General features: G+C 45.1%; 1 protein-coding gene across 4 annotated transcripts in view; it reads right to left on the reverse strand.

Annotated features, from left to right (window-relative positions):
• The window catches only part of LOC122408429 (uncharacterized), a 91355-nt gene that overhangs the window by 63629 nt on the left and 3866 nt on the right, over window positions 1-23860 (reverse strand). Inside the window, exon 1 of one of the 4 annotated variants that reach the window (XM_043415209.1) lies at window positions 23630-23756. The exons of 2 other annotated variants lie outside the window; for them this stretch is intronic. The gene's annotated coding sequence lies outside the window, so the exon portion shown is untranslated. Of the gene's footprint in view, window positions 1-17742; window positions 19107-23629; window positions 23757-23860 lie in introns of those variants that run through there. One more of the 4 variants, XM_043415208.1, reaches the window with a different exon arrangement.

Genomic DNA, 23860 nt, shown 5'->3' on the forward strand with positions numbered 1-23860 from the left:
TATTCGAAATTCTTATTCCCGATCAACTATTCAGCAGATTGCGCATTTAATCAAAAATTCCTTCTTTCAATTCATATTTACCCGAAAATATGTATTTCGATAGTTTTCATTTCGAATGCAATTTTAACAGATCATCCGAATGTCAAAAGTTCATATTTTCGAATTCAAAATGGAGAGTAATTGTATTACAGACAGACCAGAATATAGAGTAGCAAAAAGTCGAAAGTGAATTTTTCGAGCCTATTTGGATATGCAGAATAGCGATGGCTCGAAAAGGCGAAAGTCAAAATGGCGATGTTTAAAACGGGAGATCACCGGTCTGAGTAAGTGAGTGAGTGAGACGCGTGTATTTGGAGCTCCGCTGCATTTCTTTATTTTGATCGATCGACTTTCTAACGTTTCGCTATTTTGACTGTTCGACTTTTTGGTGTTTCAGTATTTCGACCTCAGTAATATTTCGTATTTCGTTATTATATTTTCAAAATTGTGAATTTTCACAGTATCGCTGACCGTAGTAATTTATGAATCGAAAGAGTGACAGTCGAATTTTCGAAAAATCGATATTTTAACCATCGTCCTATGGGCGATTGTTACATTCTATTTTCGATGTAAACGTTCTTCGAACCTTGCAGTTTCTGCTTTATTTATTTTCGGCATTCAAAGCTCTAGTCGAATCTATCCGTCTCCATATTATCATTCGAAGTTTATAAATTCGAGATTTTAGCTGTTCGAAATTTTAGTCATTCCAACACTTGATCCCCACCCACTTTTGGTATGCAAAGCTGTTGAGAATTGAAGGGACGAAAAAATAGGAAAATTGAAAAAAACTATGCTGTTTGTAATCGGTGCCTGAATGCATTGAAAATTCTTGAAAAATAAAATATTCCTCAGTATCGAAAACGAATCCGTCTTCTCCGCGTATTCACGAGTCGATAGATGGATATAAAAAGTTGAATTCGAGGATAAATGAACTTGGGGAATACCTCGGAAAGGGTTTCGAGAAGAAAAAGAGGGAACTTCGGCGCCTGCTCTCGAGGCCTCCTCGTTGAGCTCGATCGGTTTGGAGAGTGGCTGAGGAAATGCAGCGTGTTTCTTGCAGGGCTCAAAGTGCACGAGACGCTTCATTCGTCCGCGTCAAGCCTTAGCCTCCTCTCCGTTTGTCGTGCAGAGCCCCCTCGCCAGTTTTGGTCTCTTTTCTCTCATTTTTGTCAGATCCGCGCTCCGTTCGCGGTTTGACTTCTCAGGCCTTTCCTTCGTGGCCTCTCGACCTCGCGGCGCTGCTCAAGTCACATTTCTTTTTTGCCAACGTTTTTCCCTGCGAGGAGGAAGAAAAAACAAGACGCGAAGGAGGATATTTTCAGTATAAGCGAAAGGGATGCATGCCCCGAAGCACGAGAGCCGACCACAATCGATCGCGAGAGTCTCTCTTCTCCTCTTCGACCCTCGCTTGTGCCGCTTCTTCCTTCATTTTTTCTCTTCCTCTTCTCCCACCCTCGGCCTCTTCCTTTTCCGTCTTTTACCTTTTTTCTTTCCAACTCGCTCGACTCTCGTGCCCCCTTTTTTTCACCGAATATACACGTACGTACGCGCCGCCCTCTGTCGAAAGACACTCGGGACTTTCGGGCTGTACGACGAATCGAAAAATGACTGGAAACTTTGAGCCTTCGAGGCCGAAGTTTCTTCCATTCGCTGCTCCCCATTTTCCTCCAATTGCCTTCGAATTCCTCCACTTTTTTCCCGTTAGCAATCCTCCTCCTATCCGCGCTTTTGGGAGCAGCGTCATCGAGCTCGTTCCACGATCGAAAAACCCGAGACTTTCGACACAAGAACCGCCCACACCGTGCGAATTTAGATTCCGGATTCGAGCTCAAGTTCTCGAGGGAAAACGCAGTCGAAAACTCGGCCACGAGGAGCTCATGCCAGGGTAAAACGGTGGGAGAGCGCACCACGTTTCCTGTCGGCATCAAAACAAATGCGAGGCGCTCGGGGTCGGACTCGTGGAAGAAGCAGGTCGAGCAGGGAGCCCCCGGATCGGCGAGTCCCGCGGAAGAGACTTCCGAAGAGATTTCATCTCGGACTTATCGTCGCGGGGAGTCGCTAATGATCGGAGGGGTGCGCGGCACTCCCCCGAGGCGAGGCCGGAGCAGCGGATTCGCGGGAGCCCAAAACATTCGATGGATTCGGCATAAGGAAAAAGCTCCGCGAGCTCCCTGCTCCCGGGGGGGCCGGAGAAACTTTGGGAAGAGCTCGGGCCTCGCGAGGAGCTCTGGAACGCTTGCCAAAGTGCTGGCTCGTCGTCCCGGAGTCGTGTCGGAGCCATAAGTTGGTCGGAAATGTTGGAGCGCGCATCCTCGATAGTCGCTATTTGGCTCTCGACTTTTATTATTTCTCTCTTTATCCCGTAACGACCAGCAGTCGATTATGTTCACAAAGTTAAACGTCGTTATTGCGACGCTTCTCCTCTCCCCGGGCAGTCCTTCATAGGCCATAACGCATACGTGCCAAAGCAATATTCCTCCGCGAACCACTATTTCACTCCCTCGCGACAGTCCCGGCCAATTTTCGTCGACTATTTCGACGCGCGCGGTGCGGTCACGTTCGCGTGGCTCGAGAAAACGGCAAGGATGTTCCGGCGTTGATTTTCTTGTCCAGGATCACTTCGGGCGAGCGCAACCTCGAGGAAATTCGAGGCCAAAAGGGGGGACGTTGTTTCGACCGATGTCGGTGAACGGGACACACAAAAATGGCGGATTCTCGTGTTACGAAACGTTCGTTGTCAAATGGGAGGAAAAAATCGTTGACGAACTCGGAGTCTCTGTCGACAGAATTCCTTATCGCGAGAGTGACCAACGAAATTCCGAGCGCGGAGGCTTTTTTCTCTCTACGAGTCCGCGAAGCTCGTTTCCTTCAGCCCCCAATCAATTTCCATCCTCTCTCTTTGTTCCCGGGGGCCGGTGGTGCTCGCGCTCTGTGAAAAAGCAACGACTCGTCGCGTCGTTGACACGATCGCGATCCGAAGGGGAGAGGGCGCCGGAGGAAGGGAACAACATAAGCAAAAATAAAAGAGACGAGAGCTTATAGTCTTATAGCAACCGATGGAGTTCATCGATCTTTATTTCCCGAAAAACGTGGAGCGAGACCGTGCGCCGGTGGGGGCGGGAGGGAGGCTGTGACGTCACACAACGTAAATTGCTTTTTCTCTCATCTCTCATAGGAAGCGAGAGAGTAAAAAAAGCATTACTCCCGACACCGGGCAGGGGTTGCTGCGAAGAGAGAGCAAAGGACGAACGGGCGACGGGGACGAAAGAAAAAATTGCGGGCCCGAGGGGGGAGTGAAAACGCGGAAAAAGCGCGGATCGGCGAGGAGGAAGAGAGAGCGGGTTGGGAAGGAGATTGGCGGGTGGTGCCGCGCGGCCCCCACCGGGGCTCACTTTCGTGAAAGCGCAAAATCAATTTGCATTATTCGTTGAAAAGCGTGCGAGGGGCAGGAGAAACGAAGGGGGTTGCTCGGGTGACGTCAGTTCGGACGAGCAGGACAGTGTGCGAGAGCGAGGCCGCCACGAGGAGGAGGAGGAGGATCGAGCCTCGGATGAGGGGGCTAGAAGAAAAGAGAAAGAATGAAAAAGAATAAAAAACGTGAGGGAATTGCGAAAGAAAGAGAGACGTGAGACTGGAAAAAGTGGCCCCCTCGTCTGCCCGTCGATTTCGCCCTCTTTCCGCCCCACCCCCGCGATCCGTAACTTCGTTCGCCCCCCCCCCTTTCATCCCTTCCGCGCTTGCACCGTTTTATAAATACGAGCATCTATACGAGCAGGGTGCCGATGTGTGGCCAAGTATAAAAGTGTTACCGCGCCTGTCTGTGTGCGTCTCTTTCTCTCTCCCTCTTTATGCACGTATATAAATACCAACGGCTCCGAGACTTTTCTCGTGCCACGACGAAGCAGAGGCCGATCGACCCCCTTTATCATATTTTTGTGCCGCGTTCGCTTCCCAACCGATCGCCCGCGCCCGCGAGATCGAAAGACGGAGAAAGAGGCAGCCGCGGAAGAGAGGGGCGGGGACCGCCCGCCAGAATGAGGAAAAGATGAAAAAACTAGCGAGCCCGCAGACCGGGAAGAGAGGGACGAAGAGACCACTCGAATAACGAAGCCAGCAGGCAAAGACGGAGGTAGATAAATTGCTGGGGATGAGAAATGGAATGAAACAAAAAAAATGAAAAAAAAAAAAAAAATGAAAAAAATATGGAGAAATAAAACAACGAACAAGTGTAATACGAACCGACGTTATAGCCTCCTATACCTACGCCGTCTTCATATTTTATGTATCGAGTCAATACCGTTCTCTCTTTTTATCTTTCTTCATTCTTCCGACCCCTCGACCCCCCGCGCGCATACCTGTACGATTCGCAATTTCAGGGGTCATTACTGCATTATTTTTATTCCTATCGACAGTGAAAATAAAATTCTGACATTTTAGCTCGCGGTCTTAGCTCGTGCACTCTTCTTTACATTATTGCATGCGACCGTCGTTCTGGGCTCGACCATTTCACCTCGCACGCAGCTGTACACCGATTCGTTCGTTATTCATTCTCGAACTTTCATTTTTTTTATTGAATCCTTTTCTTAGCCCACGAATCAACGTCTTATACAGTTTTATTTTTATTCGTATTCAGTTGGCGGTTCTCTCCGATGATGGCGGGACATCCTTGGGGCGTGCATGTGTACGCAGTTGAGGATGAAGCTGGAGGTCGCTACTTTAGGGTGCAGGGAAACGAAGGAAAGAATGTCGAATTTTGCTTTTTTCGATTTTTAATTTTTAATTTTTTATTTATTCTTTCTTATTTCAATAGTTTTCACTTCGAATGCAATTTTAACAGATCATACGAACGCCAAAAGTCCATATTTTCAAAAAAAGACATTTGTAATTCACCAATTTTTAATTTCACGAAATCATTGGTGTAAGTTGAAAAACCATAAATTGCAAATTCGGTATGAAACAAAATTGGATAATTGCTGGAATTATTGGAGAGCTTTTTTACATAATTTCGTTGGACTCGAACGCTGCAAACTTCAGCGTCATTGTTTTATGGACAGACCAGAATACTGAGTAGGGAAAAATCGAAAGTGAGTTTTTCGAGCCTGTAAAACTTAGACATGCGGAATAGCGATGGCCTGAAAAGGCGAAAGTCAAAATGGCGATGTTTTAAATTGGAGATCACCGGTCTGAGTAAGTGAGACGCGGGTATTTTGAGCTCCGCTGCGTTTCTTTATTTTGATCGGTCGACTTTCTAGCGTTTCGTCATTTTGACCGTTCGACTTTTCGGTATTTCAGTATTCAACCTCAGTAATATTCAGTCTTTCGTTACTATATTTTCGAAATAGCGAATATTCGCAGTGTTGCTGTTTGTATTATATTATGAATCGAAAGAGCGATAGTCGAATTTTCGGAAAATCGATATTTCAGTCGTCCTTCTATGGGCGATTGTTCCATTCTATTTTCGATGTAAACGTGCTTCGAACCTTGAAGTTTCTACTTTATTTAATTCGACATTAAAAGCTCTAGTCGAATTCATCTGTCTCTTTATTGACATTCGAAGTTTATAAACTCGAGATTTTAGCTCTTCGAAATTTCAGTAATTCCAACATTTCATTCCCACTCGAGTCGTCGAATAAATAAATGGAGAATTTCCAATATTCTTTTCGTTCATATTTGTGGACTCCGACGATGCTTACTTGGGCGTCATGCTTCAGATTCCTCAACGCTCTCAGGTCAGCTTTATATTTGAGATTTTTCTTCGTAAAGGACAACTCGCGCGTCATTCAACAATTTTCTTCGATTTTTTAAGGTCCGCGAGATCAAACGCGGCACGGATCTAATCGAAGCGTTTTTTAACAGGCGACGTGCCACTATCGAGATGGGGAATCGCGCACGAGTTAATTCGTGCAGTTATTTATTCTCAAAATACTCGGGCCGCGATAATTTTCGACGATTTTACAAAATTTTTTGGCGTTTCAGTGAAAATTCCCGGCCTTTGGGGCCGTCCGACGTCGCGTGATTCTCGTTGAAGCTCAACGGACTCGCGAGCAAATAATTTGGCGACGCCAAAAGCGGGTTAAAGCAGGATGAAAAGCGGATGAAATGAGAAAAGCAATAACGCGAGAGAGCGCCGCGTACGCGGGCTGCAATAAATTAATCAAAAGAACATTCGGAGAGCGCAATTAAACTGCACATTTTTTCGCCCCCTTCCATCTCTCATATGCACACTCACACTCTTGTTTACCAACTTTTCCGCGGAATTTTCGCTCCCTCCAGGCCTCGCGGATGTGCCAGTGAGGCCGGACTCGCGCGCCCCCGCGTACGTGTGCGCGGAAAAAGGGGAAATTTAAAAGTCCGCTCGCCCGAGCTGCGAAGATCGTCCATTAATCATAACAAGGAGTTGCGCCTGCGGTATAATCCTTTGGAGCTACTGGCGTTGCCGTCGAGGAATTTTAAGTTTTTGCCGAGCCCCTCCCCCTCCGGCGTCGCCTCCGGGGCGAACCTATACGTATGCATAATGTATACGCATCAAGAGAGCTGTATAAGCGGTAAAAGAGTGTTCGGTAAAGCCGGGAATACGAGAAATGAGGAGGAAAAATTGGCGATTATTCATCTTCTTATATTTCCGGGAGGAAAATCCCGCTCGTGACGGCGCCCGATGCGGGGCCGAGAGGGAGGGAAGAAGATTGATTAAAATTCTCACAAGTTCGATAAAACCCCGAGAGTTCACCGATTTCGTGTTTTTCGAATGAGAATCCCGAGAAAACAACGATCATTGTTGACGCAGTGACGAGAGCGCGTCGGAAAAAGTTGGTGCAGTTTCTCCCCTCGTCCGAGCCGGCGAATGAATAATGCAACAAGTTTACGCGGATCGAGTAGCTAAAGCGTATTATCTCGAGAGCCAGCACACACGAGTGCGAGCGAACGAGCGGAGGGAAGCGTGAGAAGAGCGCTGCGCAGCGCTGGCGAAAAAAATCTCGATGCGAGTGCACTCGCCGGCACAGTTGATACAGAAACTCGCCGAGGACGGATCTCCGCAGCGCGTGGGAGCCGGCTGATGCAGCGGACTTGTAACAACGCACAGGAAGGAGGAACACACACTTTTTGGGGGGGTTCGAAAAGCTTTTGGAAAAATGGGGTTGAATGGGGGAGGTCGCGACAAAAGCTGGAAAGCAGAGTCGAGGGGCCCGGCCATTCAGGTTTTCCTCGCCAAACGAGATCTCGGAATTCGCGACTCACCGAAACTTTCCTCGTCGCAGCCTCCCCCCATCGATTGACGCAAATCTGATTATGCTTCGAATCCGATTATACTTCGTCCCGAAAACGTGGGTCGCGACGGATTTTCATGAAACAAAAAAGCCGAAGGGCTTCCCCAGACGAGTTTTTCTCAGGCTTTTATAGTTCGGGCTGAGAACGTACGAAGAGGTATTATTAACTGAGCATTTGAAATTTTCGGGTCACATTATTACGGAAATAGGAGCGAGGAGCGTCTCGGCGGACCGGTTCAACTTGATAAGGTCACAGCTCGCGACCCCTCCAACCGGAAAGTCCTTATTTCGAGGTGCCGAGAGTACCGAGTGTCCTTTCCGCACGAAGTAACCGCGTCATGATCGAATCCGTTGTGCGATTAAAATCGCGCGATTGTGGATAAGAAAAATTTTTCTTCCACGAAATCGCGGAGCTTGAGAAATTCCAGGTTCGCCAAAATTCCTTTTCTTTCATCTTCTTCATTGCCGATTACAATAAATCGTATGATTTCGAAGTTTGCAACGTTGGAGTCCAACGAAATGATGTAAACAAGCTCTCCAATGATTTCAGTAATCCTCCAAGTTCACGACGCTGAAGTTTGCAACGTTGGAGTTCAACGAAATGAAGGAAAAAAACATTTATAATTCATTATTTTTTTATTTCACTTCGTTGGACTCCAACGTTGGAAACTTCAGCGTCATCCAAGTTCTCTATCGAATTTGCAATCCGTGGGTTTTCCACCAATGGTTTCGTTAAATAAAACATTAGTCAATTACAAATGTTTTTTTCCTTAAATCCGTTGCAAACTTAAGCCTGGTAATCGAGATATTCATTTTCGAAGCTTTCAAAAAATTGCGAACTTCAACAATAAATATTCCATTTCGAGACAGCGAGTCATCGGCATATTCCGCCAGAAGTTTAAGGTGGTTCCTCCACGAGGCAGTTAAATTAGGAAATCATTTAAATTTGGCACACGTATTGTTTAACATATAAACAACACCTTTATAAAATTTTATCAAGTTTCACCATCCCGAATCCGAGATATATGTAATTGAAGCTGACTCAATTAACACGTAACACATGGACCATGCACAGGCAAACAGTACATTATTAATTCTGCCGCTAGTACTAAAATTAGGAAGTTTATAAAAACAACGAGAAGGAGCTAGAGCAGGATATCACAGAAAAAAATCAAGGTGATTGACCATCTAGTTTGACAGATATGGTCTCGAGAAGTACGAAGGTTTAGGCTGCATACGATATATTTTGCAAGCGAACAAGCGAATGTCGTCCGTATAGGCAACCTTTTCTGTGTGTTGAAGCGTAGCCCGGATAGTTCCGTCCAAAAATTTACTCGCGATGTCAGATGAAAAATACTTTTGGAATAAATTTAACGAAAGCAAATGATATTTGTACTGTATCTGCTGGCACCGAGTACGTATATAGGTCTTTACAAAGTACGACGCTGAAGTTTCCAACGTTGGAGTCCAACGAAATGAACGAAAAAAGCGTTTGCAATTCACCAATTTTTTATTTAACGAATCGTTGGTGCAGCTTGAAAAACTACGAATCGCAAATTTGGCAGGGAACAAAATAGGAAAATTACTGGAATTATTGATGGAGAGTTTTTTTCGATCATTTCGTTGGACTCCAACGTTGGAAACTTCAGCGTCATTACAAAGTTATTGATTACGATCCGAACGAATTATCAACGCTTTTAATATGCAGAGGGTACATAATTTTTGGTTGTTGGGGCTGTCGTAGGGGATCGAGCTTAATACCGTCTTAAGCTTTCTGTTTAAAAAATTTCATCGTGCGAAGTTGGAAAACAATTGTTCCATAAGAACGACGCTGAAGTTTCCAACGTCGGAGTCCAACGAAATGAACGAAAAAAACGTTTTGAATTCACCAATTTTTTATTCCACGAATCGTTGATGCAGCTTGAAAAACTACGAATCGCAAATTTGACCGGGAACAAAATAGGAGAATTACTGGAATTATTGGAGGGTTTTTTTCGATCATTTCGTTGGACTCCGACGTTGGAAACTTCAGCGTCATTCCATAAGATATGTTTGAGCCTCCTCGAATTTATTGGTCTCCGACGTTGCAAACTTCAGCGTCGTATCAATCGTCGTTACATTAAACGCGATGTCGATCGACGCGACATCTGTTTTCCCTATTTATTGATATTTTTCGTAATTCAATTAGGAAAGCAGTCGATCGCAGCTCGAGTTGTTTACCAACGTTCGAGCCTGCTCGTTGCATTACGAGTCGAGTATCGTTTTGTTCGTTGAAGCTTGAATATTTTCTTCAGTTGTTCCAATGAATCCTGTATTTGTAACCGTACTCGGTAAATTTTCCGAAAACCACGAGTGTCCAGTTTTTGAGCCACGTCCTCCTCGTCCTCTCACGCCCATTTTTCGATGCTGAACACTCGTACAGTACTCAAACGGAGGCAATTGGGGTCGCAGGGGGCGAAGCCCCTCCCCGGGGGTTCGGTTAAGCTTTTACGAACGATTAAAATTTTAAATTAATCATCATAAGTACCAAATCCCGTCGTCTATCCCGCGGAAATGGAAAACCGCGGAAAAACGTGGTTCCATTAAAAATTCCACGCTTTGTTGCAACGATGAACGTTCTTTTCGTCAGCCTTGACAATTTCCTTTTTTATTTAATGCATTCTTCGTTTCGATTTTTTAAAATCCAAGCGCTGAAACGGACGCACGTTGAAATGTCTTCGCGCCCAAAAACGTCCTCGCGTTTGAATATTCTCCTGTCCAAACGTCCCCGCGTCGAAATGTCCGCGCCGAAACAGTCGCACCAGAAAAGTAGCGCCAAAACGTAACGCACTTTGTACCTTGAGAAAGTTGTTTTTCGGAAAATATTCCGCAAATTAACTCTCCGCGACGAGACATTATTTTTAATGTTTATTATAAAATAATTTGCATAAAAACTCGAAGATTAATTATTAATGTTATTTTTTATTCAAGTGAAATAATTTTATTCATTTTTATGCATTCGATTTTACGCGTCACTTCCGCTCTTCTCTCGACTTCGATTCTGTCTCCCTCGAGCTGTTTCTCCATGGTGACCGAACGTCATTCATCTCTTCTACATGTATAAAAATAGTTCAATTATTTTAGTACAATGTCCAGTATTATTTTTCAATCTTGTCGTCCAGTGTCTTTCGTTTGATTTCCACAAGTTCTTGGCAGGTTATGGACAGCTTCTGTCATCGAATTATTCCGCATTTTATTTTGTCCCGAAGTATATTTACGAGAAAAGAAAGTAAAAATATGCAGTTTACTCGGAAAGTGACATAATAGCTGGCTTCGATTGGCCTACATTAAATATTTATTTTCGTCATGCTGTTTTTTATCTCTCTTCGTTCCCCCCGCTCTCTCGCCCTCTGCCAGTCCCTCGTACGATCTTCGTTAGACACACGTTCTAGTGGCTGTCGAACGGATCGATTTGAGCTGCACGGACTCGTCAAAAAAGTTTATAAAAACAGAGGCGCTCGCGTTATAGAGTCCGCTGGAACGCCGGGGTACTTTTATAATTAATAAACTCTCGCGTGTCTACGACTGACCGATGTAAACATCATTCGATTATTGGGCGATCCTCGAGCACGTTTCCGAGGGCTTGACACGGCTCGAGTACGCTCAATTTTCATGTGTCATTTTTGGACAAGGATGATACCGTTGGAGAATTACACCGCGCGGGCATTATGAAGTCTGGTGATCATTGAAACTCAACGAGTGTTCGTGACGAGATTAAGGCCTTACGTACACTTGCAGCGGACGAAAAAACCTCGTTTTCTTCATTTTTTTTCGACAAGGAAATAAATGTTTGTTGAGAAACTGCGAACGACGTTCATTAGCACATATGTTCGTGTACTTGTACAATTTTTTTCATCAAAGTTTCTCAAAATTAAGCAACTCCAGCTGTATTCCAGTAGCACCTTATTTGAGCATCAATTCCGGTGGATATGACAACTGAAAAACTATTAAACGAAAATACCACTTATTTATTATAATAATAGTTTGGGCCTGGACGAAGGGTTTGTTAAATTTTGATTTAAAATAAATGCCGACGGATTTAACGAAAAATTCATTTTTTGGGGTGCCAAATTTTCGGTTTTTCGTTACTATTTATTTTTCCAACGAAATACGAAATCCTTCCTCGAGGCCCAAGCTGTTATTGCAATAAATAAGTGCTATAATGACGCTGAAGTTTCCAACGTTGGAGTCCAACGAAATAATCTAAAAGACTCTCAAATAATTCCAGTAAATCTCCAATTTTGTTCCCTGCCGAATTTCCAATTCATAATTTTTCAAGCCACGACATCAATAATTCGTGAAATAAAAAAATAATGAATTACAAATCTTTTTTTCGTTCATTTCGTTGAACTCCAACGTTGCAAACTTCAGCGTCGTGTGCTATAAAGTTTCGGACGGGTCGGATGAATGCTCCGATCTTTATGAAATTTAGTGAGAATATTCTTCGGCATTGCGCTCGAATATCTAATAAAAAGAATTTTCCATTTTTGCTGGCCATCACGAGTGCATACGAGGCCTTAAATTTGGCGTTTTGGACGAAAATTTCTTCCCGATCGGCTCCGTTGGTCCGAGCTTGAATTTCGATAATCGCAATAGTCCAAAAAGCTGAGCCGAAAGAGCACCTTTGATGAAAGGTCGTTCGATTGCACAACTCGGATTCGGTCGTCGCGAAACTGCAAATTCTTCTCGATCGAAAGTCCTTCGAACCTCCGGGAAACAAGTTTGGTTTATTTCCATTTAGAAAGATGATTCGAAAGCCTCGAAGCGGAGTGTCACGTTCAAAGTCGCGAATTCGACGTTCATTAGCGAGCCCGAAGAGTGCAGCGAACGAACCGGTACCCGAGAGCGCGCGCGCGCGCGTCACCGCGCACCGTTGTTCTTTCTCGCTCGCCGATCGCCCGAGGAAGGAACGAGCGAAGCGGGGCCCCGCGGGGACGGAAACGAGCAACGCGAAGCCGGCCTCGCAGAGGTTACTCAACGCGTGAGAGTTTCCACGAGAGCGGCGACCTTCGCGTGGTCTGACTTGTCGTACCTACGCGCCCGATACGCGGCCGTAACACTTGCGTACGGATCGCGAGTATGTTTACGCCCACAGCTTGACACGTACACACGTGGCCGGAGCCGGAAGTCGAGTGGAAACGTCGACTCTGGTGCGGCCACGGATAGAGCGATTTTTCGAGTTTTTGGGAACTCGCTGCTGGCTCCCAACGAGGAATATTCGAATTTTGGGATTTCCGAAAGTTGTCGCGCTCGCTAAAACCCCGGCGAATTCCACCCGCGTTTCGTCCGCTTTCCGAGAAACCTTCCGAGCCTCCGTTTTGAGGAACTTCAGTGAAATCGCATTAAATTTATTTCTCTGAAGATTCCCCTTAAAGCGAACGGGGAGTGACTCACCTTTCGGGAATTTCGGAGTCGAAATCACTTCGAGCGAAGGTTTCTCGGAGCATGAAACGTCGCGCGGAAAGATCGCTGCGAGTTTTCTTCGAGCGAGAAAAAGCGCGAGGCTTTTTCGCCTGATTTGTACAACCTGGAAAATCCAAAGCCGCGAGTGAGAGCCTCGCGCTCACTTTTACAGCCGCTTGAGCAAGGAGCTGCGTATCGAATTCGCATTGATTGAAAAAACATCAATAAATATGTAAATTTAAAATACGAGTGATAACAGCAATAATGCTCGGTCTCCAGCGTCGATTCTTCCAGTACGACGAGAAGCTTCGAGTTCGTCTCATTCGCTGCTTCGCCGCGCGCTCGAAACGACTGCGCGACGACGTCGTTGCGGGTCATAAACTCCATTCCATGAAATAAACGCTTTCGCACATGAGCGAAAGATGCTTCGACGAGGCGATACGATGATTCTGTCATCGAACATTCAATTTCCATTTCTACGTGCGTCGACGTTGCGCACTGAGATCGTAAATCGCTCTTTTTCGTTCTCCATTTTTTTTGCTTGACACGAACCTTCGTCTCGAGGTCCGAGAAATCGTCTTGAAAATTCAAAAAACAGAACGAAAATTTCGGTCGAAAGCCCTTCAAATTTGCGCGACGTTCTTCAAAGTTATAAAAAGAAAAAAACATTTTTATTTTTCATATAAAAATAGCAACAATTTTAAATCTAAATAAAAATTCAAAAAAATACTAAAGAAAAATGCTGAAAATTAAAATTTTCAAATTGCTTACTCAAGATGGTCAAGACGCACGATGCTCAAAGCTTACTCTATGACGTGCTATATTTTTCATTTCGGCTTCCTCGTAGAGGAAGCTTTCAGCATCGTGCATCTTGAGCACCGTGCATCTTCACCATCTTGAGGAAGCAATTCGCAAATTTTAATTTTCAGCATTTCTTTTGTATACAAGTAAATAATGTATTTTCTCCACCTTCTTTTACGAACATAAATTTATCTCTTTGTTTAAATCCATTAAAAAAACTGAACGACGAGTCATCGGGTAAACAAGAAGTTTGCAACTTTCAATTTCCATCGTTTTTCTATTTACATTGAAATTAAATAATTCCTACAACTTTGCTGGAAAGTATGGAGGAAGTACAGACTTACACACGATATCTTACAAAATTTCCAAAAATTCAAGCGGTTAGACGATTTTTCGAAAAACTCATATTTTCCAAAATTTCCAAAAATCATAAAATTTAAGGAGTTTCGGTACAGGCGATACAATGTTGCCATGCTAAACCATGCTAAAAACATAAAAAATTTCAAAGTTTAGAATTTTATAAAATTTGGTGAACATATTCTTTAATGCCAAATTTGACAATACAAATTTTTTAAGATTTTTCTTCTACACAGTTATCGAGGTAATTGATCACTAACGTTTACGTGTATAAGCATAGCGTTTCCATATATATAGGTATACATTCCGGGCATAAGAAATCTGCTTTAATGCGTAATTACTCGATAACTAAGTAGAAGAAAATTTTGAAAAAATTTGTGTTTTCGCACTTGATGTTGAAGAAAATTATCACCAAATTTGATCAATTTCTTAATATTTTGACTTTTGTACCGAAACTCCTTAAACCGCTCAACCGATATTCCCCAAATTCAATACCAACCTTCCTGTTATGACAATCTATTTATAAAAAAAAATTAGTAATAAATCTTCAAATTTCCGGAAGTTAGAGCGTCGACACCCTTTTTATGAAAATTTCAACACACACACACACACACACACATCCGGACATTTTTTCTAGATATGATTTTTCGATATTTTGGGACATTTTGAGCACATTGACATTGAAAACTGAAAAAAAAAAAAATGTTCGCATCATCACATAGCTTCCTCTATGAGGAAGCAAAAGAGATTTATAAAAAATCTGCTCTTTTTTATTTTTTTTATTTTTGGTAAAATACGAAGAATTGAAAGAATGAAAAAAAAATCCGGAATGTTTGATGTACCCCGGTGCCGCGATCTTATCCGAATAATCGTCAAGTACTCGAAGATCCAAGATTTTTTAAATATTTCCGATTCTCTTATCGCGAAACGGCATTACCTGATTGACGATAATAAAATACACCAAAATAGGTTCGACAGAGTTGCTTCGTCGGGGGAAAGAGCAAGCCGGAATGGGATTCCGAGCACATTCCCAGGAGAGACTTAATTGAGGGGTGAGCGGGAGGGGGGGGGGGGGGGGAGAGGAGAATCGGCGATCGATCGAGATTCGCTTTGGTCTCGTTCGATCGAATTTCAAAGCGGCTGAAACGAGCGCCGGAAAAAAAGCGAGTTCGGCTGCGATGAATCTTCGAAATAAAAGCGATCGTATGGTAATGAAGATCGACCAGGGGAGGGCGAAATGGAAATTTTGGAAAGATGCAGCCTCGCGAATTCGCTTTTCGGGTGTTTCTTATCTCGGAATATTAAATGTCGTAAATGTTAATGGCACGAGCTTGAATAATATCGATAACCGGTGCGCTATCAATATATAAACAAAATGTAGAGATAAAAAATGGAGAAGGAGCGAAGAGGAATAATTCATTTATGGATTTGTAACCAAAATAACGAAAAGCACCGCGGTGCAGATTGGGAGAAACCGGCGGCAAGGAATTTGAAATAAACTTCGTTTCATGGTCGCAATGATTAAATGCGGAATGTTCTAATAATACAAAAAACGTCGCGGAGGCGTCATTGTATTCGCTGTTATCTGCTCGAAAAGTTAGCACGCTTTTTTCTTGTGAATTGGACGCTCGCGGGCGAGGGAGCGAGACAGAATCGCGGAGATAATGAGAGAGAGAAAGCCTGCGAGCTAGAGAGAGAGAGAGAGCGATTGGCAAAAGTGACCAAACGCGCCCGAAAGCATGAAACAATCCGCGCCTCATTCACACGTGCTCGGTCGTGGGCTTGCGCTTGGCGCCGTGACGAGCGTATTTCAAAGTTCGGACTACGCACGCGCGTCAATGGAAGTGCGAGGTCGCTTGACAGCCGGCCGCCGCGTACTGTTACGTTGTAAAGCGTATAACTGCGAGACGAAAATTAGCGGAGGGGGCAGCGAGCGGTGGGCGAAGAACGAGAGATGCAAACGCGCGCGCGTCACAAACGCTTTGGCCACGGAATCCCTCTCGCCGCAGGTCCATCGAATTCACTGTACCAACTTGACTCGCATCGCATCGCTGTGCTGTAGCAACACTGTGGAAAAGGCACGCACTCGCCAACGCTCGTATTAAAAATCATCTCGACGATCGACTCCGAGAACACACACGCTCGTGTCGTGGAACATCGTCATCCTCGACAACTCATTCCATCTCGTTGGCTCGCCGAGGGAGCATCGTTTAATTCGCCCCGGATATGCAAACTGCCTCGAACGTCATTCGCCGCACAACAAAACGTCGTGTTATTATAATGGTCGTAACGACTCACTGCTCCTGGTGCTGCTGGCTTCGCTCGACATTTTATTCCTTGAAAATCACGCCTCGATATTTCCATATGATTTTTCTTTCGTCTTCCGGTTTTTACAGCGAGACAATTTTTTTAGGTTTGTCCTAGATTGGAAACTTGGTAAGCGAATTTTTGATATTTTCATTTGTAAAACTTTTGTCACTCGCCTCGTGGAGCGCGGCGTAAATGTCTCGGTTTTGCACCGCTTTCTCGTTTTTGCTGTTGTGCTCATTTGGTGAGCATTTCGTTGTTTCTGCCGCGACTGCCGAACGCACCGTCCTCGTGTGGCGCGAGCTTCTGCTTTTTATCGCGTTGGTCGGGGGAGGGAAAAATGGGGAAAATCTCGGATTAATATCCACCATAAGTGAGCTCACTGAGGGATTTTGACGGCTGAAATTCGATCGATAATTTCAGTGGTTGAAAAACCTGGAAAAAATGTTTTCCCTGCGATTTGAAAACGAAAGATTCGAAGCCGCAGTCGGGACGCTTCGTTTTTATTGCTGATTCGGTGAGGCAGAAAACGAGGGCAGGAAATCATGCGGATTTCGATCTCGTTGTTTTTTCATTCGGGACTCCAACGCCGATTGTTGCAGAAAAAGGAGGCGGATGTAGGTTAACGTGGCTCGGTCGATTTTCGGTTTCAAGCACAAATATAAACGGGCTACTCAACACCAACGAGAGCGGTGCTCGATCCAACTATTTTGTAGCGTTAGTTTCGAGTTATTAATTGAATAAGAGAAAGACCAAGTTGGAAACGCGGAGTGATTGTTCTATTTTGTTGCGGTGACCCTCCGGGTGTATTTGAACCCGGAAATAAATAGCGAAGCCGCGCTCTTTGACATTTTCGCCTGAAATTCGAATAGCGTCGAGTATCCCCGATAATCGATATTTCCTGTTTTTATTTTTCCAGTTGTCAATACTGATTGATCGAGTTCGAGTAGAAACGATCGAACTTTTCATTCGGCTTTGTTCGGTTGAAACGTTTCTCGAATAAATTCCCTCCAAAGATTCATTATTCCACGAAATAAATTTGAATTTCGAAAGTTCGGGAGGAAGCGGGGGGGGGGGGGGGTTATTCGAGGGGAAAAAAAAGCGTCGGCGATGTTTCCTTGATCCGAAAAGTTGCATCACTCAAGATATTTCGTGCGAGCAAACTTGAGCAGAGTAATCTAGGAAAAAAATTTGAAAAATACAACGAAGTTTTCCCACGAATTACGAGCTCTCCTGTTACTTGTGTACACTAAAAATTCAGCACGTGTATCTGCTCGAAAAGACACTTTCCGCGATGAGCCGAGCACGGGGAGCGACTTCCAAATAATTTTCAAACGAGACTATGCTTTTCGAAGAATTATCGCGAATTCTCGGTGCTCCGCCGCGCGAGCGGAGCACGAAGCAGCACTCGTTTCGACGATATTTCATTTCTAAACTAACGTCTGCACACTTCGAGAGTGAGGCACAATTTAAGAGTGAGAGAAAAAGTTAAAGAAAACATTAAAAGTGCACAGTCAGAGATCTTACTCACAGGTGTTATTTTTCTTCTTTTATTATCGTTCGTAGTGGATTGTCCGAAAGAAAATATGCGAGGTTGGTGTGCTTCTGTAGCGATTCCCCGTATATATATTTATTCGTTTTCTTTTTCAAAAATAATATTCCAGTCGGTTCATAAGCTTCCGTCGCAACGCCTCCACTTGGCGTGAACGATCGAACGGTTGGAAAGAAAAGCGAAATGCTAGCGAACGACGGATTTTTCCTCTTTTTAAAAGCGGATAAAAGAACAGAACAAAAAACAAACAAAAAACGCCAACAACGTGGAAACAATAAAAAGGAAAAAAGTAATCACGGAGAAGGCACCGTTTGTTGTCACACACTGTCACTGAATACAACACACAACAGAGGCACAAACATCGACAGACGTCAAAAGAGCGGTTACGATTATGCTCGGTATCGTGTTTCTTTTTTCTTCGAATTCAACGATTCTGAATGAATAACTATTATTTTTATTATCACCAACGATAGTCCTCTGTACGAAGCAGTGTACCACAAACGTTTCGTATTTCCTCGGCGATATACACTTGGAAAGATTTATTAAAACGTGTATTTCCGAAGCGCGTCGACGTGTGTGTACGCGTCACGCGTGTTTTTGTCCGCGCGTTCGACCGGACGAACTGCGAGTGAGAGAGAAGCGCGAAGACACGGAGCGTACAGCGCGAGGAGCGCGCGAGCGAGAGACGGAGGGAGGAAAAGAGCGTAGCAAAAATCGCGCGCGCGCGCGCGCGTGCACCTAGCCAAGCAGCACGCTAGTCCGCTTCGGCGCTGCGAAAGCGCGTTGTGTATACCGTGTGGCTATGACACGAGGGAGGGAGAGAGAAGGAGAGAAAACGCGAAAACGTGGACGACGGACGCGCGCGCTGCCGGTACGCGATAAAAAACAAAAGAAATAAAATGATTGAAAAAAAAAGAAATGAAAATAAAGACGGTACACTTCACTCCGAGGGTCGAGGGATGCGCGACGCTCGTTTGATTTTCGTTGCGCTTGCGATACGAATACAATCTTAATAAGAGAATTAAGAAAACAAGCGACACACTCTAGTCGAATGTGTAAGCGGCGATAATACGTATTGTTTGGTCGTTCGTTAGGGCGCGCAACTGGCGACGCACACTCGACGACATAGCCCGCGAACGTGTATATTCTCGGTGTGCGAGAGGAAATAAAGCGGCGTAACGTGTGACAAGATGGCCGTAATTCGTGTTGAAAATCCGCCCGCGCCCGATCAGGTGGAAAATACCGGAATCTGTGTTGCGTGTGTAGTATACACGAAAGATCGACCGACTGTCGCGCAAGCTGTGTGTGCTCTCCGCGCGGCCCTAAGTGCTTTGACGTTGAGAACGGGGAATGCTCGAGGGAAGCGGGACGGAGAAAAGAAACGCGAAACGAAGTCGAAAACAGAGTGCAGAGGGGAGCGAGTGGTAAGAAGTGCGACGGAGAGAACAATAGGACAGATGGGATCTGCGAAGCGAGGGAGAAAGAGAGAGGGAGAACGGAAATATGGAAGCAGAGTGTGTGAAACGGAGAGAGAGGAACGTTAGGCCGGAGAAAGAGAGGGGAGGGATATCGTCGATTCGAGTCAGGAGTGGGGAGAAAAATTGCCTCGACGAGCAGGGCGGGGGGGGCGGCGGCGGCGGCGGCGGCGAACGTAGGGGAAAAGGAAAGTCCCCACTTCGGAGAGTTTCGGACGTTTCCCCCCAGGCGGGAACGCGCGCCAGCGCTATGCCACGAACTTCGGGAAAGTTCGTCGTTGTTCGGACGGAAATACTGTGTGTGTGTCCGCGCATAATACACAGGCACGAAGGAATAACTCATTTCTCTCTCCCTTTCGGTCTCTTTTTTGCCCCCCCCTCCGTCTTCCCCGTGCACCTTCCCCTCTCTTAGCATCACGGACGCACACTAATTCACGAAATTTTTCGTCTCGCCGTCAGCAGTGACCCTTCGCTGTACGTGTACTCCGCACGCTCCTCAATATCTTCTTCGTTCGTTCGCACACTCTCACGTTTTGCCAAAGAATTTGAAAAAATCAATATAACGCTGTAGGCCTCGGTGTTTTTTCGGTTTTATTTCTCTCCCACTCCCCCCCCCTTTCACCCCCCCCCCCCCCGGCCCCCCCTCCACCGCCTTTGCTCTTTCGATCTCCAACAACGGCGCAATCTCAGCGACGTAAAAAATACGCGATTATAGACGCTAGCTTTCCCTATATGGAATTCGCTATCTCTAGATTGTTGTTTGTCTCGTAATTCTCGATGTACGGGAGAGCCCGCGGGGGAGGGGGGGAAGAAGATGCGACGCCTCGACTGAATGGAGCGCCGAGAGAGGTCGGCGTCCTCACCGCGCGCGCGTTGAAGATGGTCAGGTTTCGTGGGGAATACTTACGATGCTCGTAACCAACACACTCTTCCCTCGCGTGAAACAGTTACTATACCATTCGTGGATAAGCGTCTTTTGCGTATATACTACCTATGTATATATTATTTCGCGATGTTCGTAAATAACGCGCAAATTCTTCGAGGCTATTCACATACGTTTTCGTAACTCGTACAGAGCTGTCGAAGAGAGCATAAATAATCGTCTTTTCTCAGAGACTTTTTGCAACCGCCAGTCCCGAGTGTTGGTCAGTGTGCAGGGGGGGGGGGGACGCCCGGTTAATCCGGCCTAATCGACCAATTGATGCACGCTTCTTTCTCCTTCTATTCGGCTTCCTCTCTTTTCGTTCTCTCTCGCTCGCGGTTCTCGTTGAAATAACAACGTTTGCACCGTTTCGTCGAGGTCGGAGATTCTCTCGCGGCGCGGGCGCTAGCGTTACGTTGGAGAGGGTCAAGGACCCGTTCGGAAAGGCTCGAGACGATAGATCGGCCATGATCGCGATCGTACATTACACATCGTCGCACACACGCGAACGCAACACACGCGCGCGCGCGCGCGCGCGTGTGTGTACCGAGGCAAAAGAGAGACGAAAAGAGAGAAACGACCGCGGCGAAGGAGACGCGGGAAACGCGCATCGCTTCGAGCCAACACCGAAGGGAGACATTTTTCTTTTTTCGTCATTTTTTCCTCCCTCCCTCCCAACCTTTCGCCGAGCCGCGGCGAGGCTCCCGCCCCCCGCTTTTCGAAGCCGCCGGTGCTGCTATCTCGCTCACGTTCCTCGCACTTCCAGCCCGAAAAAAGGGTTCGTTTCTTTCCCGCTGACCGCGCTGCGCTTCGCGCCCGCCATAGCGTCTAGCCGAGTGCGAGGCGAGAAATCTCGCTAGTCGCCTCGGAGATGCCTCGGAACAAAACATAAAAATACACTGCGCACCAACACCCCGAGTCAGTATTCTTTCGAGTGGGAAGAAATTCACCTTTTTCCTCGAGTTACCACGCGCAACTGTGAGTCAGTTTTAATCGACAGAGCTTTCATGCGAAATCATTTATTTCGTGGCAACACTACTCGCGCCGTGCACACTCGCGCTCAAATCAACGCTCTCGAGCCCCCTTTTTCCAACGACAATACGCCAATCATTTTTCCACCTTCATTTTCTCTCTTTCAAGACTCCCCTCGTGCAACTACTCATTCCAGCTTGAAGATCGTCCTCCGCCCGCCTCGCTCCGGATACGTGGGATAAAAATGACTTTTTCTTTTCGTCCACCGAATTAAGTTTTGCCGATAACAAATATTGATTTGCAATGTTTCACGGATACTTTCCCTCCCCAACTATTCATTGAATCGACCTTTCAGGGCTTTCCGACACTAAAATATCTTCCCAGAATATTAGCCTGACCTTGAATTCTAATAAACATTAATTTTCAATAACAATCATTCTCTCCGTTCATCAATAAACGTGTCAACATTCGTATTGCATTTATTCACCAGGTGCAACAAGTTTTTTTATATCTCCGAGCTTTTCAGACCCGTTTTCGGGCTGGTAAGTACTCGATACTCGGATCGCCGACGAAACATCGATGTGTCCCACGGCGAGGGAACGATTGCAACTGAAACCGCGCTATTTTTTTTGACAAGCGTCTTCTCTCACCTTGTATCTTCGAATTCGTACGTTCGAGTGAAAAAAAAACTCGTCTGAAAAGATAATTTTCGAAAGTATCTCGCAGAGTACACAGAACAGGGTATTACACCTTTTTTTTTGAAAACTGTTTTAAAATAATCCTGAGATCGTAATAAACCAGTAGAATTTTTATTTCAATTTTAAAAGACCGAAAACAGCTGTCTTGAAAACTATTTTTTATTTATGATTTTCAATTATCGCGGGGAAACGCTAGCCGCCATGTTGTTTCGGCTTGTGACGTCACTCCGTTAGTAAACGATACAATTGCGAAAGACCAAGTAATAAGATTTGTAAAAATAATGGTTATAGTGCCTGAATGCAATAATACAAGTGTAAAAATGCCACCAAAAATGGTGGATTCATCGGCACCATCAACATATTTATCGTTGGTAAATTTGTACTTTCTGCTTTCGCAAAACCGTTTTCCATAATGCGATTTTAATCAAATTAATGACAAAAGTCCGCAAACGTGCATAATAACTTGTAAAATTTCAAAATAACACAGAGCGCACGATAAGAATCTAGATTGTTTGCTATCGGAGTGACGTCACGTTGGAATCCACGCCACGCGGATGGCGTTTTAGACATTTGAAAAACAGATGAAAAAAAGACGATTTAAAAGATTGAATGATAAAATTTACATTGCATTTTAATGAATAAATATTGACGTTTCTCGTTTACTTTTTACGAAATCTGTCATAATCATGCATTTTTATATATTTTTTTACATGGTGTAAAATACCCTATTGCCCTGTAAAAAATATATTGGCGCTAGTGAGGTCCAACCGGGAATGCGACCAGCCCAAAAAGCGGTAGCAAATTCAGCACAATGAATATTGAAATATTTCGTGCTTGTTAATGTTGTTTTTTAATCGAAATGAAAAAACACTCCGAGCGTTGGCGCGGTGGAAATACACAAATCGATATTAGCCAGTGAAAGAATGAGATTAAAACACCCAGGTGCAATGGACGAGTAATGGAAAAAAATGCTGAATAAAAGAGTGATTGGTAAATGCGCTAACGCAGGAGACTTAATAACGGCCGGGCGTGTGTGCATTGTCACAGCCGCATTAAATTCGTCAGATTGAAAGAACCATGAAAGACACTGAAGAGGTTAAAAAGCGAGCGTTCAAAAACAGACGAAACGTCTCAATTTTCCGTTATATTTGAACGATCATCGTCGCCGGGGATAAAAGTATGATACAGGATTTATCTAAATAAAAGTGCGACATTTGGAAACGAAGCGAGGGTTTTTTTAGTGGTTTTTAGCAAAGCTTTTTCGCTCGATCCAGCACTGGCCCTAGTGAATCGACGCAACCGCGCGTTGTCTTTCCGAATTCGTAATCCGTATCGTCTCGTTTGTTGACAAACAAATACGAGCCGAGTGTAAGAGCGCCCTCAGCCAACATTTACTTTCGACTCGTCTCCGTTAACCTACGAGTCACCAAAAAACCGTCGTTTCCAAGTACTCGGGGGCCGATCTTGCAACGAAAAAGCAACCGTAAGCGGCACAAGTTTTACGGAGACATCGCGCGCTCGCGTACGATTGCTTTTTCGTAAGCGACGATCGTCTTTGGCAATAATTTAGTCTCAAAGTGATTCGCGTTATTCAGAATAAGTGCGCTCGCTTTTTGTAGTTCCGTCAGTTCCGTTTGGTTGCACTGATCCAGTAGGGGGCGCACAGCACAAATATTCAACTGCTTTTTTGCTCTCTGTTTTGGGAATCGTGCCTATACGCTCGATCGGTAAATTGCCTTTGCCTTATTTGGCGCGTTTTCTTTTTTGCTCAGGGAATAGAATAAATGTTCTCGATTTACCTGATGGACTTGCGAACCCCGTGCACATTTCGACAGGTGTTATCACCGGCCAGCACGACGATGTAAATAGCGATATTGAACATTGCGTGTGTTTCAAGAATCTTCGCGTGTAGATTGCCATTTCCGGTGAGATTTTCGTCATCGGTCTCTCGCCCGATGTCAGCGGCTGGCCAGAGCGTTGTGTCTCTCGTTTGCTCTCTCTCGCTCGCTCGCCCGCCCGCCCGCCCTTCC

The sequence above is a fragment of the Venturia canescens genome, chromosome 3, assembly GCF_019457755.1.
Source record: "Venturia canescens isolate UGA chromosome 3, ASM1945775v1, whole genome shotgun sequence".
NCBI classification, from domain to species: Eukaryota; Metazoa; Arthropoda; class Insecta; order Hymenoptera; family Ichneumonidae; genus Venturia; species Venturia canescens.